Raw genomic sequence first — 17,648 nt, forward strand, 5'->3', positions numbered from 1 at the left:
TTCATTACCTGCCTCATTGCCCAATCTATTTCAGTGTGGTTATGAGGATGCAACTACTTCACTACATCCTTGTGATCACCAACCACTTAGAATTCCCACCACTGGTCCTGCATTAACACTTGGATCCCAAATACACATTCTTGACCATGTGAGGTGGTGTCTAGAGGATTCTCTGTAGGATTCTACAAAGTCTTAAAGGTTTTTGCAAAGGCTACAAAATTCCCTGCTAGGTAGCTTTGGGTAAGGTACAGTAGACATTGCACAATGATGTTTCAGCTATAACACCTGCTTAGCATAGGTCACTGTGGGTAGAATCCTGCCTGTCCTTACATTTATTTTTTGCTCAATTGTATTCGAGACTGCAAAACAAAAGATAAAAAGACTTTGGCCATTAAAGAGAAAAGGTGATTTTCACTACTTTTTGTAGTTTATTTAGTCTCAGTTTGGGATGGCTAGCCTGTTCTACTTTTCTAAATATGTCCCACTCTCATAAACACTATTGGCAGTTCTTCTGCGGCCACATTGTTCACTCTAATTTTGCTCCTTAATTGCACTTGATAAGATTTTATATACCACATGCAGCAGTGATGGGCATGATAGAAATACACACTCACAAAGAAATTGGACATTCCACAGTTTTCTCATTCCCACTGGTGATAGGTTCTTGAAATTATTTGTATAACCAGTTCTTGCACCTACCTCTATCATTCCAGCTCAGTTACTGGTAAAATAGTACATCAGATACAGAAGAAGCTGATACTCAAGCAATTCACCATTTTCCCTTCTTCATCTGTTCTATTTAATTAATCTGTTCATTGACATTTTAACCCTATTTTAATTTGATTATGCTCATTAATTTCTGTGTTTACTTTGATTGTATTTTTGCATGTAGCTTTTTCTTTCCTTATTACATGTCAAAATATCACTCATGCCAGTTTCAGTATCTTCTCTTCACCCAGTTCCAATCCTGCAGTCTGCCTTCACAAACTTCCCCCAGATCATCTGATTTTAATCCTCTAGCAGCTCTGAAGCAAGATCCAATCCAACTTTCATACACTGATACACTTAAAATATCACCATATCCTAAACAACTTCTTCATATTAATCTATGGTAATTATAAAAGTGATCTTTGTAAGTATCTATGAACATATCCGCATGCATTTATGAAGCTTGAAAATTATATATAGTATTGCCTATCTCAAAGCAAAAGTCTGTGACCTTCATTAATTGTTATATTTTATATGGCTCAACTACACATACCAGGGGGCTCTTGCCATTCTAATACAGATCTCACAATTGTATTCCAGGCTTTGGGCACCTCCAAGCTAGACTCTTATGATGTGCTCTTTAGATGCATGTTTAGAAATACCCTTCAAGGCCACCAAGAAGCTGCAGATAGTTTAGAACACCCTTCAAGGCCACCTTTTTAATGGGATGATATGATGGGAGGACAACACATGTACTCAGGTCTTTGTATGAGCTTCTTCTTTGCTTCCAGATGCCATTCAGCATGATAATGAAAATCTTGGCCTGGGACAAAGTTAATTTCAGAGGTTGCTGTATAGAATGTAGGAGTGAATATCACCCTTACATCAGAAAACATATGTCAATTATGAAAGAGATTTAAGGAACCAATATTCCTTTAAACTTAAAAATCAAGGCAACAAAAGTAAGAAAGGAAAAATAACTAACTTTATTTTAGATATAATAACCATAAAAACACAACTTTGAACTAAAGCTGGGCAAAGTTTTTCAAGCAAAATAGTTTATTCACCAAAAAATGCATTTCTGGGTCTACCAAAACTACACACAAATTACGATCAAATCGGTAAACAGTTTGGGCTGTAAAAAATAAAAAAGTTTTGAAAAAGTCTAAACATTTCATTTTGACATTTTCAAAATGATGTTTCTTTTCCAACTTAAACTAGATTTGTCTAAAATAAAACATCAACAACAAAAGGGAGGAGGGTAAAAGACACCTGAAAAGGAAAACCAAAAAAAAATAAAAAAAAATCATTTGAGTTCAAATGAAACATTCTGAATCTAAAATGATTTTGGGATTGTTGTTGTTGTTCCAATGAGACAAAGCAAAAAAAATCATTTTGGGTTGGCCTGAAACCAAAAAAAATCCAGATTTTTTGGTTCAGTACCAAACAAAAAAAAATCAGTTCTTCACTCACCTCTATTTTATACATATTTATTCACAGCCCAATCTAAGTCAATAGGAGTTTGCCACTGTCTTAGATAAAATCAAGATTTGACCCACAAGTTTGAACTCTTGTACAGTGCTCAAAGTGCTTTACAGAGGTAAGTATTATCTCCATTTTACACATGGGGAAACTGAGAACCAGAGAGATGAAATAACTCTCATAGTGAGTCAGTGACTGCAGAGGCAGAAACCCAGACCTCCTGGATCGTAGTCCCTTGCACTATCCGTTGAACTACACTGCTTCCTTAAACATACTGTTTGGTGATCTGTTTGAACACTCATGGAATGAAAAGGCCTGTACATTTTTTCAATTAAAAAAGGTTGACCAGTTCTAGAGTCAATAACACAGAGTGACATTATTGAGGCTGTCCTCTCTTACTACATACCACATCAGCTCCCTGACATCCATCTAGCCAAGGAGAAGGAACACAGGGCAAATCCAGAGCACAAGCATCTCTTCCAGACCATCTGGTTTACCTGGCAGCAGCAGTGATGGCAGGGGAAGTGTACTGGTGTCAATCCTGAGAGGACGATGGCGAGATAGCAGTCTGGGAATATGCTGAAAACAACCCTGAGGGAGAATGTGCTGACAATGGGCATGGAGAAAAGGAACCTGGGATTTTCTCCAAGGGAAAACACCTACAAAGCATGGTTTGGGACCTTCACTAGGACTGAGAGGAGGATTGTCGGGAGGTTGAAAAAAATTAAGTAATTATTTAAAGTAAAGTCTGTGGATTCCCTCCATCAAAGCGGGTAGCAGGGTTTTGAAGATGTGGCACTTCATAGCTAGCACTCAGGAAGTAGAAGGAAGAAATACTAAAACTTACCAGAATGCATTACACCAGCTTCTGCAAGCAGGGGCTCTGGAGGTCCACAGAGCTCTAGATTAGTAAGCGACATTCCCAGAAAAAAAAATGGGTTGATGTTATCCAGGATGGGGAAGCAGAAGAGAACTAGCTGCTGTTGAATGACTGGAGACAGTTTTCTGCAAAGCTGAATAAATGGAAGAAAAAAAGAGAGATTTATTTTATACTGTGTTGGAGAATTGACTGTTTCAATAAGATAGTTACATCCTGTTAGAGTTTGTCAGGAATTTTTTAACAGAACATTTTGTTATCAGAATATGCCAATTTGTTAAAAACAAAACTTTTGTGGAAATTTATCAGTATCAATGAAACTTTCAATCTGGAAGATTCTTCGAGTCCAGGATGTGGGGTGGGAGGGCAGGGGGGAGGAGAGAGAGAGGGGGGAAAAAAAATCTACCCCATAATAGCTAATAGCCCAGTGATTAGGGCTCTCACTCGGGTTGCAGGAAACCCAGAATCTCTCCTCTGTTTGATTTGGAGCAGGTAATTGGAATCTGAACCATAGAGTCAAACTTTCTCTGGCCCATTGAATATTTAATTATTTATATAAAGTGGAACAACTTCAACAGGAGAGAATGATTGAGAGAGACACTGACTCTATAGCCTGGTGGTGTCTGGGATGTGGGAGATCCATGGTCAAGTCTGGGCTTCAGAGCACCATGCCCTAACCACTGGGCTGCTGACTGTTCTGGGATGGGTGTCTCATGTTTATTCCATGGGAAATTTTGAAAGGGCTCCATTTCATTCTGATGCACGGCCAAAACAAATGCGAGACAACTGAACTTTTCACCAACAAGAATTCTTGTTTTCTGGCCAGCCCTAAATCTGTGGTAATAACCTTTCAGCAGCACTTGCAGGAAGGAAATGCTGTTGTGATGTCACAGAGTACATTTTAGCTGGATTTGTAAAAAAATCTTAACTGCCAACTCAGCACGCTCAGAGAATTTTTTTTTAAAATCACAATTTTGATTGTTAATTTTGTTTTCTTCCCAGATGGCAGAAGCTGTAATCCTCATTACATGCTATTTATGTGCAACATTTAGAGCTCTTTTTCTAGATTTCTTCTCCATGCCCACTGTTAGTTTATTCTACCTCAGAGCTGTCAACAGCATGTTCCCAGACTCCTTTCTGACTGTGTCCCTGTCAGGATCACCACCATGATGAGAGTTTGGGATTTTGGTTTTGTTTGGCTTATTGTTTAACAGTAAAACTGTTATATCCTATAGAATTTAATAGTGGTGATTCCTATAAGTTTCTAAGTAAATGTAATAGTTTTCTATTTAAAAGGAGTACTTGTGGCACCTTAGAGACTAACAAATTTATCTGAGCATAAGCTTTCGTGAGCTACCGCTCACTTCATCGGATGCTGTAACTCACGAAAGCTTATGCTCAAATAAATTTGTTAGTCTCTAAGGTGCCACAAGTACTCCTTTTCTTTTTCTGAATACAGACTAACATGGCTGCTACTTTGAAACTTTTCTGTTTAAGTTACTCTAAAAACTTACAGAACTTAATAGAGAATGGTAACATTTATGTAGGGTATTTGGTTTTTAAATCCTGCAAAATCCTACAGAAGGCTAGAACACTATTAAATTGTATAGGATGATTCAGAAATCCTGTGGTTATGTTTAAATTTTCTATTATATTGCATAGGACTTTTCCATTAAGGAGTTTCCTCAATCCCTCCACCCCCCGCGCCCCAAAAAATTACCTCTGAGTTGAGACCAAGCCTCAAAGGTGATTTTTTCAGAAAGTTAGGAGTAGATGAAAACATGGGTTAGCATGAAAGTCTTGACATAACCTTCACTATGACTTTCCCTACAACAAAATATAAAGCATATGGGCATTTGAAAGTTGGTTCTCAGCATCACTGAAACTAGGGGGAAAAGATCAGATTTGAAAAGAGCCCTTTTCAGACATCACAGATTTGAAAATTCAAGCAGTGGATTTGTATTCCAGCCAGTGGAATCTATTGTGGAGGAGAGACATAGGAAAAAAGCCAATAAGAAATTGGGGGTGAGCAGAGAAAGAAACAAATACAGAAAGATTTAGTAAAAGGAGTAAAGAGAGGGGTAGAGAAAAAAAGACAATGAAAAATACTTTATATTATTTTGGGCAATATATATAATACGTATCGATCTTCTCTGCTCCAGCCTAGCTTTTGAGGGGTACTTCTGGGCATAATACATAGTGGGCATCCTCTCTATCTAGAAAAAAAGAGGGATTTTTTAAATTGAATCACTTTTGAGAAAAATAGGTTTAGCTAAAGATCCATGAATTCTAACTAGATTTGTCTCCTTTCACTTTACCTCTCCCTCCCTCAATCAACCCACAACCTCAGAGCCTTATTTGAGAGACTTGCCAGACCTCATTCTCCCTGAGATCCTCTCATACCTGCTTAGACTATATACTGTTCTTACAGAACTCCTGCTAATGTCAATGAGAGTTACATGCACAAGCTGAGAGCAGTAGGTGGTCCCCCGTGCTTAACTTTGCCACAGAAACAGAGTTCCTTCACTTAGAACATTCTTACTGAACAGCCATCACATTACTTTGCTAAGGAACCTTTTCCACTGGCTTAAACATGTGTTTCTGAAACATTGTTATTGGTTTGTGTGGTTTGGGTCTATTCCTGAGCTTTGGATCTGCTTGAATACTAAACTAAAACTATCCAGGATTATTTGGAATTAGGTTAATATTTAATTTTTATTCATAATAGTTTCTACTATGTATATAAGATTTTAAAATAATCTTACTCTGGGTTACCAATAACCAATACAATTAGCACAAAAGGTAAATCTGTTGCCATCTTTAACTATAGATTAATTTGCTTTGAAACACATTTGTAAGAAACATGACAATTCCTACTGTCTTAATCTAGTTTTTGGCTCTATTTTGGATGATTTCTCCTATTGAAATAGTTGAAAGTAGAGCTACATTTTTGTATAACTAATATCCTCCTGCTAGGATATTCCTTCTCCAAAACAAATTGTTAACTTTTATTATTTAGCATTCTGTAGTTACTTTAAACCAAAAATAAGCAAGGACAACTACAAAAAGTATGCTTCTCCATATGCATAAAATGATCATCTGAGAGAGCTATAGATTATCTGTGTATAACATGATCTTTCATCACAGGTTTATGTTGGATGTGCTGCAACATTTTATATAAACTGTAAATGGTACATAACTCAGCTGCATGCTGAGATGTATTGTGGAGTTTGCAGATTAACAAAGTAAATGTCTGAGTAGAGGAAAATGACACTTTGTCACTAGATGAGAAGCTATCATATTTTCATGGACTGAATAAATATATCACCTTCACTCTGAAAGCCACCATTTCAGTGGATTCTCAAAGCAAAAATAAAATGGCACCACTAAAGAAAATCACAATACTGGAGCCTCTTCACAGCATTCTCTTAAAAGATCAGTTTTCTCTCATGGCTTGGCTTCACCCATTTCAGCAAAATCAGGTTTTAATCTCTCTCTCTAACAAAACAAAACAAAATCAAGAAACCACAAACAATGATAACTCCAGAAATTATAAATAAAAAGTAGGATACATATTTAGTATTACATCCACGTTTTGTGAAGAAACTAAAATGGTTGTAAAATAAAAACAGATTAAAGTCCGTACAAAAAACAAACAATCAAACAAAAACCCTAAATTAAATCCACTGTTTCTCTCCAGCAATTTGGTCAACATCTCCGACTGTCATCAGGGGATAAATCAATTTGCAGCAGCTGTGGACAGCTATTTAAGTGTGAACCCTGAACAGCTTAATTGGGGAAGTGTGTCAAAAGTTAAAGGACCGTGCCATTGTGGTGGAGGGCAGGTTGTGGTGGGGGGCGGGTTGTTTACGAGAAAATCTGTTTGCACTGAATTCCTAGAATCTTGGAGTCATGATATGCTTCTTGTTATTAATCAATGAAATGCCCAAGTCTTGGTGTTTCCTGAGTTGTTGCACTTTAATTTTGAAAAAAGATATAAACTGTAGCACACAGGGTTATTTAAAGTCATTTACAAACAGCACAGAATTTATATTTCTTTGTTAACATAATATTACCACTATTCTTTATATCTCTGACAAAGGGTAAGTTTGGTTTCTTCGGTGAGGATCATGACCCTATGGGGGAAAAGAAAGGATATCAGATCAACCTGGGGTCCTTCTACTCCACCATACTGTCTCTGTTAGCAACCAGTACCAGAAGCCTCAGAGGAGGGTGCCAGATTGTCTGGCTATGCCAATAGGAGGACAGGAGACATATGAAATGGGTTTAATCAGGCCGCAAGTTTATTATTAGACATCTGGGACTAATCAGCAGATAACAGTGTACAGTGCAGCTAACTTCCATGTTTATTCCATTATTACCTCGGGGGCTTTTACCAGTGCCCCGTCTTTGTCCATACCCAGCATGAAGGGCTGCCTGGAAAGCCACCAGCTCCCTGTCTTTATCCCTCCCAGTCCCTCTAGCAAATCCATTGCCAGGACCTTACCTTCCACCCCTGCCTCGTAGGAGGGTTAAGGTGGCCTATAAGAATGCCACCCTGCAATTCCAATAATAGAAGTCCCCAACAGCCCCCCATTTGTTCCATTAATGAACACCTCTTTTTAAGTCCTTTTCCAAGCCATTTATCTGGTCATGGTATACCTTTCCTATGGACAGGTTTCAGAGTAGCAGCCGTGTTAGTTTGTATTTGCAAAAAGAAAAGGAGTACTTGTGGCACCTTAGAGACTAACAAATTTATTAGAGCATAAGCTTCATGCATCTGATGAAGTGAGCTGTAGCTCACGAAAGCTTATGCCTTAATAAATTTGTTAGTCTCTAAGGTGCCACAAGTATTCCTTTTCTTCTTTCCTGTGGAGTACCTGCACTGGACATTCGCCACAAGGAAGCGCCAGCAATTAGCTTGGCTGACTCCTTGCTCTAATAAATTTGTTAGTCTCTAAGGTGCCACAGGTACTCCTTTTCTTCTTTCCTATGAAGTACCTGCACTGGACATTCGCCACAAGGAAGTGCCAGCAATTAGCTTGGCTGACTCCTGTCCACACCCAGTCGGGTTCACAGTCATCTCCTAATGCCATCTTTTACATCAGTTAAAAACATGATGGCACCTAAGTCAGACAGGTGAACTCCATCCTGTTGAAACAACTCTGCTGCCCATAAACTATGCCAGGATGTGAAATTACTGTCCCTCCTATGGTCCCAAGGAATTTGGCCACCTCCCTGTTCATATACCTCCTTTCCTTGTCCACCCGGGGGGGGGGGGGGGGGGGGCGGGGGCTCACAGCTCCCTGCCAGACCCTGCACTGAAGCATGTCTGACTACATAATGTTAACTCTTGGAAAAAGTTCAAGGATCAGCCCCAAGTCCCTCCTTGCTTTGAGCATTAGTTCCATCCCTTTAAACATTCCCAAATCGTTTTCCTCAAGATGCACAATAATTATATCGGGGGAACGCTGACGGGCCTGCACAGCATCAGTATTAGTTGATCATATAACATGTCCCTCCTTACATGCCAACTGAGTATCACTTCATCACCGAAGCCCAGCTGCAAACCCTTGGGCAACCCAGCCGTGTGCTTAAGGAGCCTTGCCCAAAAGACAATACTGTGCCCGCAGAGCTACCCTACTGCTGCATAGCCAGTTATCCAATATCTGTAATGAGATTACAACAAATTAATGCTGATTTACTGCCCGAGGTCCTACATTCAGTACGCATCTGAATGCCAACACCCGATTGCCTGGATTGCCGCTGCTGCTGTTGCCCCAATTCTGAACGAGTGGGAACCAAATTCAGGGGCGGGCTGGCAGCCCCAACCTCATCAGCCCCTGAAGCAACATGGTAACAAATCGATATGCTGTGAGGGAACTCCTATCACCGTGCATAAAAAGGGGCCCTTTCCTCTTCAGCCATATAACCCTGTAGGCATACAAAGCTCCAACTGGACAGACCTCAGGCTCACCACCCTGCTAGAGGATCACAGAGTCACGCCAGCCGACTTGATCCATCTTTGACTGATGTAAGTGTAATATCACTGAATGCTCATACCATTGTATATCCCACAGCTGCACAGCCCTTCCTGTTAAGTCCCTACCGGACTCAGGTACTAGCTCACTGATCTTGAAAGCACCAAAAAAATGCCATCAAGAATTCAGCTCTGAACAAGGCTGCCTCCTATCCACTATGACATACAACAACAAGGATCTGCACTAGATCTCTGAGTATGTAAACCATGATGGGACAACGGGAATCCACCCTGGGGCCACCAGTACATGACAACCCAGCCAAAAACCTTTGAACTAAAAAACCACTGCAAGGATCAGAATCACCATTTAGCCTACTGACGAACGTAATGACAGAAAGGCAATTCGAGATTGTGGAGGACGTCAGTTGACGGGTTGCCAGTGACAGCATGTATCGCAGCGCCTCTTCCTCTATAATGGGCCATATTGCTGACTGGCCTTCCTGATCCTGAAATTGCATAAAATCATTAAAATTTTTCTCATTGCTCTGCCGTGCGCATGGAGCAACTGATCTCTGCATCACACTGGCAACCATTCTACACCAAGGTTCCATAGCACTAGTGGCATCTATCTGGGTCCCTGGTTGGTTCCTGTTGCCAACTCCAGAAATCTGTGGACCTGAAAATGAGACAATGCATGTGCTATGCCACTGTCAACCCAGAGAGGTTATGCAGCAATTTAATTCCCTGAAGCCTTTCCCCGAGCCAAACCTTAGGGAAAAACACACAAGTTGTGCACAGGCAATTGGTTGGATGGCCCTGCCACTGTACCACCGAATTCACCTTTGTGGAATTATTATCTTAACAACATGACCAAACCCCACCCTTAACTTTAATCATTATTATTTTTCATAAAGGGGATACAAACCCCCCTTAAAAAACCCATCTCCCCCCAGCCATAAAGCACCATTTCCTTCACTCAGCCTGACCAGCCCAAAAAAATCCTGCTTAAAGGTGCAGGGCGGTCATTCTAACTATAAGGAAAAAATTTTCCCATTTCCCAAATAGTGGTTGGCTTACTCCCTGAAGCATGAAGTTTTACATTCCTTTTTTATTTTCTCACCTAATGTAAATGTGGATAGTCTCATTCAAATAAATGTCTAATTCTTTTTTAAAAAAAATCCTGCCAAGCCCTTGACCTCAGTTATATCTTGTGGTAATGAGTACCACAGCTATGCATTGTAAAGCATGTCCATTTATCACTGTAAGATCTGTTGCCCTTCACTTCCATTGGATGTTCCATTGTTCCTGTATTACAAGGAGAAAATAGGAGCATCCAATCACCTTCCCTATGATATTGATTATTTGATATAGCTCTTTTTACATCATTTTCTTTCTTATTAGTCTCCTCTCTAAGCTATCCCATTCTTTTCAATCACTCACTACACAGAACTCTTTTCCTGTGTCTAATCATTTACATCAACCATCTCTGAACCTCTTATATGTCAGCTGTATCTTTCCAGAGATGGAAATGAACACAGTATTCAAGGCAAAGGTGTATCGTTGATTTATATATCATTAAAATATTTTTGTATTATTTTATATCCTATTTTTCAGTCAGCTGACATGTGGTTTGCTTTTTTCCCCAGTGCTGTATACTGAACAGATGTTTTCTTTCAAGATAGTGTGGTCTGATGATCAGTGCCAGGCTCAAAGGTTCTCTTCCACTCTCTGCTACTGACTTGCTGTGTAACTTGGTGCAAGTCATTTAATCACTGTTCTGCAGTTTACCCACACAAAGATTATATGAAAGCTAATTAGTGCTTGTAAAACACTTTGGAATCCCCAGGAGTCAAGCACTATAGAGTGCTCTGTATTATTATATTCTTGATGGTGAGCCACATTTTGAAGTCCTTAGAGAATCAAAACTCCCACTTACGTCATTTGGAATTTTAACTATGGAAGGAATTTTAACTATTGGTTGCCTACCTTTTGTCCAGGCAATACTTATTAATGATATTCTGCAATTTTAAGATATGCTATATTATGTGCTGTTAAATGGGTCTGTTCAAAAATGGCAAATGTACAGAATAAATAATAGTTACTCTATAGTTAGACCAAGCTTATGTAATGTCCAAGTCTATTTAGTTTATAATGTTACTTAAAGAGACTTTTGAAGCTACTTCCTTATCAGTTAAGAATAGCAATAAAATGGTTATTTTTTCTAGATATGGAGAACTTCAATAATATATCACACCAATCTCTCAGCAATAAAGGTATTTTATAACTAAAGCAGAGAGAGTTCTTTATAGGTTAGATGTTGTTGTCCTATTGTACCACAGCTTGTATTCTGTTCATACGATACATGTCTTCTCTACTTAATTTTTAATGTATGTATTTGTTTTTATATTAAAATTCAATACAAGTTTAATTATAAAACATAATATATCACACTGAAGTATACATCTGCAGCATGTCACATCTGTGGTTCTACAACAGATGTGCATTTCTCTGCAAATATATACAATGCAGATTTTGCTTCTAAAAAGAATATGTATCCAGCTTGATTCCATTTCAAAATAGACGGTAGGTCCAGGCACAATACAACTGCTGTGCTGCTCAGGGCATCTTCATGTTCCACTAATCTCAATAAAAAGTGGATAGGTGGTGACAGGATATAAGATGAAGGACCAGCAGCAAAACGGTTAAAGAAGAGAGAGAATAAAATCCTAAAGAAGCCAAAGGAAATGGAGAACATACATACATAATTGCCTTTTCCACAGATCTGTTTTTATAGGTCCAGGTGGTCCTTGGTTTGTTTGGTTTTTGCTGTGATCAGCTGAGAACATCTCATTTTTGCCTGGCTCACCTCTTTTTGGATTGTTCACCCTTTCAGCTTGCAATGGGACAGTCCGGGGTGAAAGTAAAATGGAGCTCTTACCAGTACGGGGCCGCTCTGGCCTCCCTGGAAGGGGCGGGGCCTTGGGCAAAAGAGGCAGGGCTGAGGTCAGTGTTCCCCAGCCAGCCCATTTGCTCTCCCTGGCTCAGGCCACCCAGGGCTCCAGCGGTGATTTAAAGGGCCCAGGACTCCGGCTGCCGCAGCAGCGGCAGCTGGAGCCCCAGGCCCTTTTAAATCATTGCCCTGGGGCAGCTACTTCTTTTGCACACACCCCATTGGCAGCTGGGGGGGCAAAAGGGGCAGTGACATTAAAGCACAGCCACGGCAGTAAGGGCCGGTACTGGCGGCTACGTTTTAGCGGTACGCCGTACTGGCCTGTACCATCTTACTTTCACCCCTGGGGTAGACAGACATTTTCCATTAGGGATGTTGTGGAACATATACACTTTTTCCCCCTGATCCTGCAATGTCATGTGCCTGGGTGGATCTTTGTGTCTGTACAGGGCCTACCTACTTCAATGGGGTTCTGTGAGGATGGAGGGGGTCTGTCTGAAAGGTTTCGGTTGTGAAATCATACTGTGGTTTCCCTATATTTTTCATGAAACAAGGCCAACTCTGCTGCCATTGAAATCAGTGGATCTATGTTCTAAAAAGTAATATATACAATATACTTGTCGTGACCAGGACCTCAGTTTTGGTCTGACTCTGCACCTAAATTATTTGGGAGAAGGGATAGAGACTAAAAATAATAGTGAACAGTAATACTCTACTGGGCTGATCCAAAGCATATTCAAGGTACTATCTAACTGTGCCACAATGCAGGCTCTGGGGGTGGGAATTGCAGTGTACACCTAAGTGCTGCACTGTAACTGCCTGGATGGATGCTGCTTCTGCAAACTATAAAGTGCTTACTTTGCATTAATGAAGTCAGCCTCAAACAGGGCTACCTTAATGCGAACCAGGTACCTTTTAGTTTGCACCAGCAGCATTCACAGGGGGCAGCTACAGCATAGCACGTTCATGCACGCTGCAGTTCACACCCCTATAATCCAAACTGCAGGGCTGTATAGACAAGACCCAAATCAACTGCTGTATTTCCATTGATTTCAATGGCCTTTGGATGAGAACCCACATGCCCAATTCTTTTCTTAGATCTTATAGTTTGTGCCAAGCTGGGATGCCAATCTCCCCCACACTAGCCTGCTATGGACTAACTATCTCTATGGATCCTGCTGAACTGTTATTGCATGTCAGCAGGGTTCAACGTGGACAGTTAGTCTGTGGCAGGTTAGTGCAGATTAAATTCAGAGCCTCACTTGCCATAAACTAAATGTTAGCATAGACAAGCCCTCAGTCACATGGGTGTAAATCAGAAATAACTTCATTGAAACTGGTGTGAGAGGTGAAATCAGGCCGTACATTAAGAGACATTTTCAGACAAAAATATTTCAAAGCATGTCACACCCTGTGCTCCAAACAGCACTCAGAGTTACACTAATGTAAAAATCTGGAGTAAACCCTGATCAATTCACTCTATATTTATACTGATGAAACTAGGAGCAAAATTTGGCCCAGGAGATACAGGGAGCTATTATTGGAATGCAGCCCCACTCTGCACCATCGACACTGGTCAGACACTGGTTAAATGCACAACAGTTTAGGAGGGAGGGCAGTGAAAATCAGCTTATCCCATTGAAATTATAGGGGGAATTCAGGTAGACAAAGTAATTACTGGAGTTGGAATTTGGCCAGGACACCAGGATTCTAAAAAGTCTTTTTTTCAGCTCTTTTATCTATCTTATTCTGTAGCAAAGCTTCAATTTTTCAGTTTACACTCTAACTTAGAATATGGAATATTTAAATTCTCAGCTGAATAATAAATAAAAATAAATCCTTATAACTTGTCCAGAGGAATCTACTGTAACACACTACAACTTGTTTTGCATTACTGTGTGCACATATTAAATGCTTAAATTGGCATCTTAGACTTAGAACATTAAACATTTCCTGCATTTTCCTTATATAGAGATGGAATTCAGATTTAGAAATGTAGAAATATTTTCCCATTCATTGGTCACATCATAAGGCCGACCCATACGTTAAGAGAGAAGCTGAAATCTTAATCAAACTCCACAGAGATTACATATGATATTGTTTTAACTATTTGCTGAACTCTTTTTATTAATTATTATTATTATTTGTGCTTAATTTTGATGAAATGAATATATAATAATGTCCCATTTGGGAGCATTAAATTCTAGGAAAGAGTCTTTAGCAGTGCAGCCGTTCTTAGAGGGAGGAAAAAATCTGACTGAGTAGAAAGGTCTGCAGGTTGTCTACACCTTTAAAATATTTATTCGTTGGCAACCTTCCTACTCCGGACCTTATGAAAAAATAATTAAAAAGCACATTATATAGAGCCAATAATATTAACAACTTGAGAAATTGCAAGATGATCCGTTTTTCAGAAAAATCTATCAGCTTTTTAACTCCTAAAACAGAATTAGTGTTGGGGGAGAGGTTGTTTTTTATTTTTTAAAAAAATGAAATATCTGTTGACATTCTTGAAAGCTAGGTTTAACTGATTGCTAATGATCAGTTTCTGTCATAATTGCAGCAAGAAACTCCAGCTAAGTCTCTGACTTGGCAGTACTCCTGAGGAATACACAAAAAAAAGTAGAAAAATATTCCTCCTCAAACTTTTGCAGATGATGCAGATTTATACTACCTATTAGACTCCAGAGTTATTTGCAGTCTTTGCCCTTTAAAAATATCATTTTATTAATAATCTTGGCATTTTCTCTCTATGATTAGCTTTTTTAAAATAATAAATGTAACCAATGTAATTTTAACATCATGAATAAGCTTAAACCATTATGCCTCAAGAATGTAGATGGTATTTGTGAAGAACTTTCCCTTTTTATTCCCCTTTCTCTTTTCTACCAAAGGCCGAAACCTGCTATCTTTTAACACTTTCAAATATGATAGAGACAAGGTAGGTGAGATAATAATTTTTATTGGATCAGCTTCTGTTGGTGAAAGGGAAAAGGTTTTGAGCTCCTCAGTTAAGTTTTAAAGTTCACTTTTTGTGCCACTTTATGCCAAAAGAGGAAGACTAAGACCTAATTAGTTAATTTAATTTGTCAAAGAATTCAATGTCACATTACTTTGGGTATTGAACTCTGGAAAATGTTTGAAACTAATGCACATGTGTGCACATGGTAGCTATATATCCGGGATAGTTTGGCCCCTAGCAGCAAAAAATAGGCTAGTGGGATGGGGGAACACTGCCAGAAATTGAATTCTACATTACATAACCATGATAAAATCATAACCATGTGTTGTGTGCTGGGGCTGATTTTTTTTAAACTTGTCATTTGGGGGGATTTTGTTTTCTTATTAAAGTTATTTGGGGCTCTAAAAGAACCGTGACTCTGTGCTGCACTCCACACACTATTCCCACTAAACGGGTAATAAGTGAATCTAACAGATACTCCAACCCACACCAAGTCCCATAAAATTTGGGTATGAAGCATAAGGGAGAGAGATTCACATTAATAATTCATGCCAAGCAACCCCCTGGAGCAGTTTTACTATGATATGCTATGCAGAATGCTTCAACATGCTAATTAATATTTTTCAAAGTGTTCCATGAGCCCCTTTTAAAAGCACTTTTGCCATCCATTGAACACTCTGCATTTTATAAGTAAAAGATAAGTCCTGTTCTCCAAAGCGACTGCCAAACTGCCCTCCTCAACTAAGAGTGAGAAACAGAGGAAGAGATTCCATCCATACAGAAACATTTATATCCATCATACTAGTATTTTGTTTGCACTGAAGAGTCCCTGCCTCATTCCCCCTTCCAACTAACGGAGAAATAAAGATACTGTAAATAACTTAATATGTATACAGCAGTAAATCCTTCCTATGAGCAGTAACCATAGCAGCTTTCAAAGAGTGTGCTTTTGGATTTGATGCATATTCTACTATATGCTTACCTAACAATAAACCCATTAACATTAAATTAAAAGTAGAGGGAAAGTTATCACCTAAACAGTGGAGTTAGGGTCAAATTCATTCCTGGTGTATCTGTGTACATCAGCAGAAAAAATGGACCTCTAATAGTACCTTTGTACACCATATGTACAAAGGATTGGTTGTTGTTTCTACTGAATACACAGAGAGAGACAGAGGATAACCAAGCCTATCATAATAGACATTGAGTCTGATTATGCTGGAAGACGATCGCTGTAAGAATTGGATGGAATATTTCTTGTGTAATGAACTTTGCTAAAAGCTAACAAATGATCATTTCTTGGTTTATTCCTCTTCATATAAGCCCGGCACTCAAAAAGTTCAAGAAAAATTATTTATTACCCTTCTTATGCTAGGAAATGTTTTTAAAATGTTGGGTGAATCACCTTAAAAATGAGCTTGCAATTTAGGCCTTGATTTTCAGTGGGAGTAATCTTGTGCATAAAGTTAAGCTTGTGTGTGTTTGCTAGTTCAGTTGAGACCCATGAGTCATATCCTCCACAATATTTGTGGAGCAGATCTGTGATAAGAAGTCAGTCAGTCATCTTCTACCAGCTGTGATGCAATAATGTAGCTTCTCTGTACTCTTTCATGCTCCCCGCACAGGACTTCTGCAGTACAACTGCATTGGCCCCAATGTATCTCACTTTTGGGGAAATGGTGGAGGTTGCTAAAAAGGGGTATTTTAGCACATCACTAATACAGATTCCAGAGTCTATCATGACGTTTCTGAAAGTGCAGATACAAGATCTTCCACTATTTAGATAGATTAACTGCTGTTCAACAGTCTCCACAGATGTGCAGCAAGAGGCAATAGGGTAGCCTTGTTTCTATACACAAATATAAAATAGATCTACCAATGCAAATATTAATAACCAAGATCATCATGTCAATTCTGGACACTTACTTGAAGATGCCCTCTAATCCCCTGTTGGCAGCTTGTAAAAGATGTAATCTCCCATACATGTAATGTCTCTCTTTTTAAACTACTCTTAAAGGAGCTCAAGTTTCTTACTCTAGTACTCAGAAATGAACAAAGGATCACCTCTCAGCTTGAAGAAACCCAGAAATAGTTGAAAATGACTGAGCACTGCAGCAGGAATATTCAATGAGGAGCCAAAGGAAGACAAGGGTCTGTGAACCATTGTGCCGTTAACATGCACTATCTGTGAGGGAATTAAGAATGTGACAAGTCCCTGAACCAGAATCGATGTATGCACAAATCAGGTCATTTGGTCGTTTTCTCAGATTCATATTCATACAGCTCTGCTTCAGAGCTTAGAAAAGCCACTGCCACTCTTCTCCCTCCTTCTGCTCAGACTGCTCCCGCCACACTTCCTGAATCTTACCCTGTCCCCATAGATCTCCCCCCTTCCTTCCAACTACACATCCTGCCTTACCATAAAAGCTTGGATTACATCTTAATACCTTTCAGCTCTATCACTGAACTCTTCCCCTAGTACAGCTTCATTGGGGCAGGACTCCTACCCAGGGGATGCACACATGAACAACCTCACTCAAGATATCCCCCAGTCTTGTGAAAGACAAATAAAAGGGGTGGAAAGAGGAGGTCACATTATTTAGCAAAGAAGTCTCCAGACAAGCACAGGTTAAAGTCTATCATTTTCAAGTGACCAGTATAAAAATCAGAAAAGTTTCCAGGGTTGGCT

This window comes from Dermochelys coriacea, chromosome 7 (genome assembly GCF_009764565.3).
Source record: "Dermochelys coriacea isolate rDerCor1 chromosome 7, rDerCor1.pri.v4, whole genome shotgun sequence".
Lineage (NCBI taxonomy): Eukaryota > Metazoa > Chordata > Testudines > Dermochelyidae > Dermochelys > Dermochelys coriacea.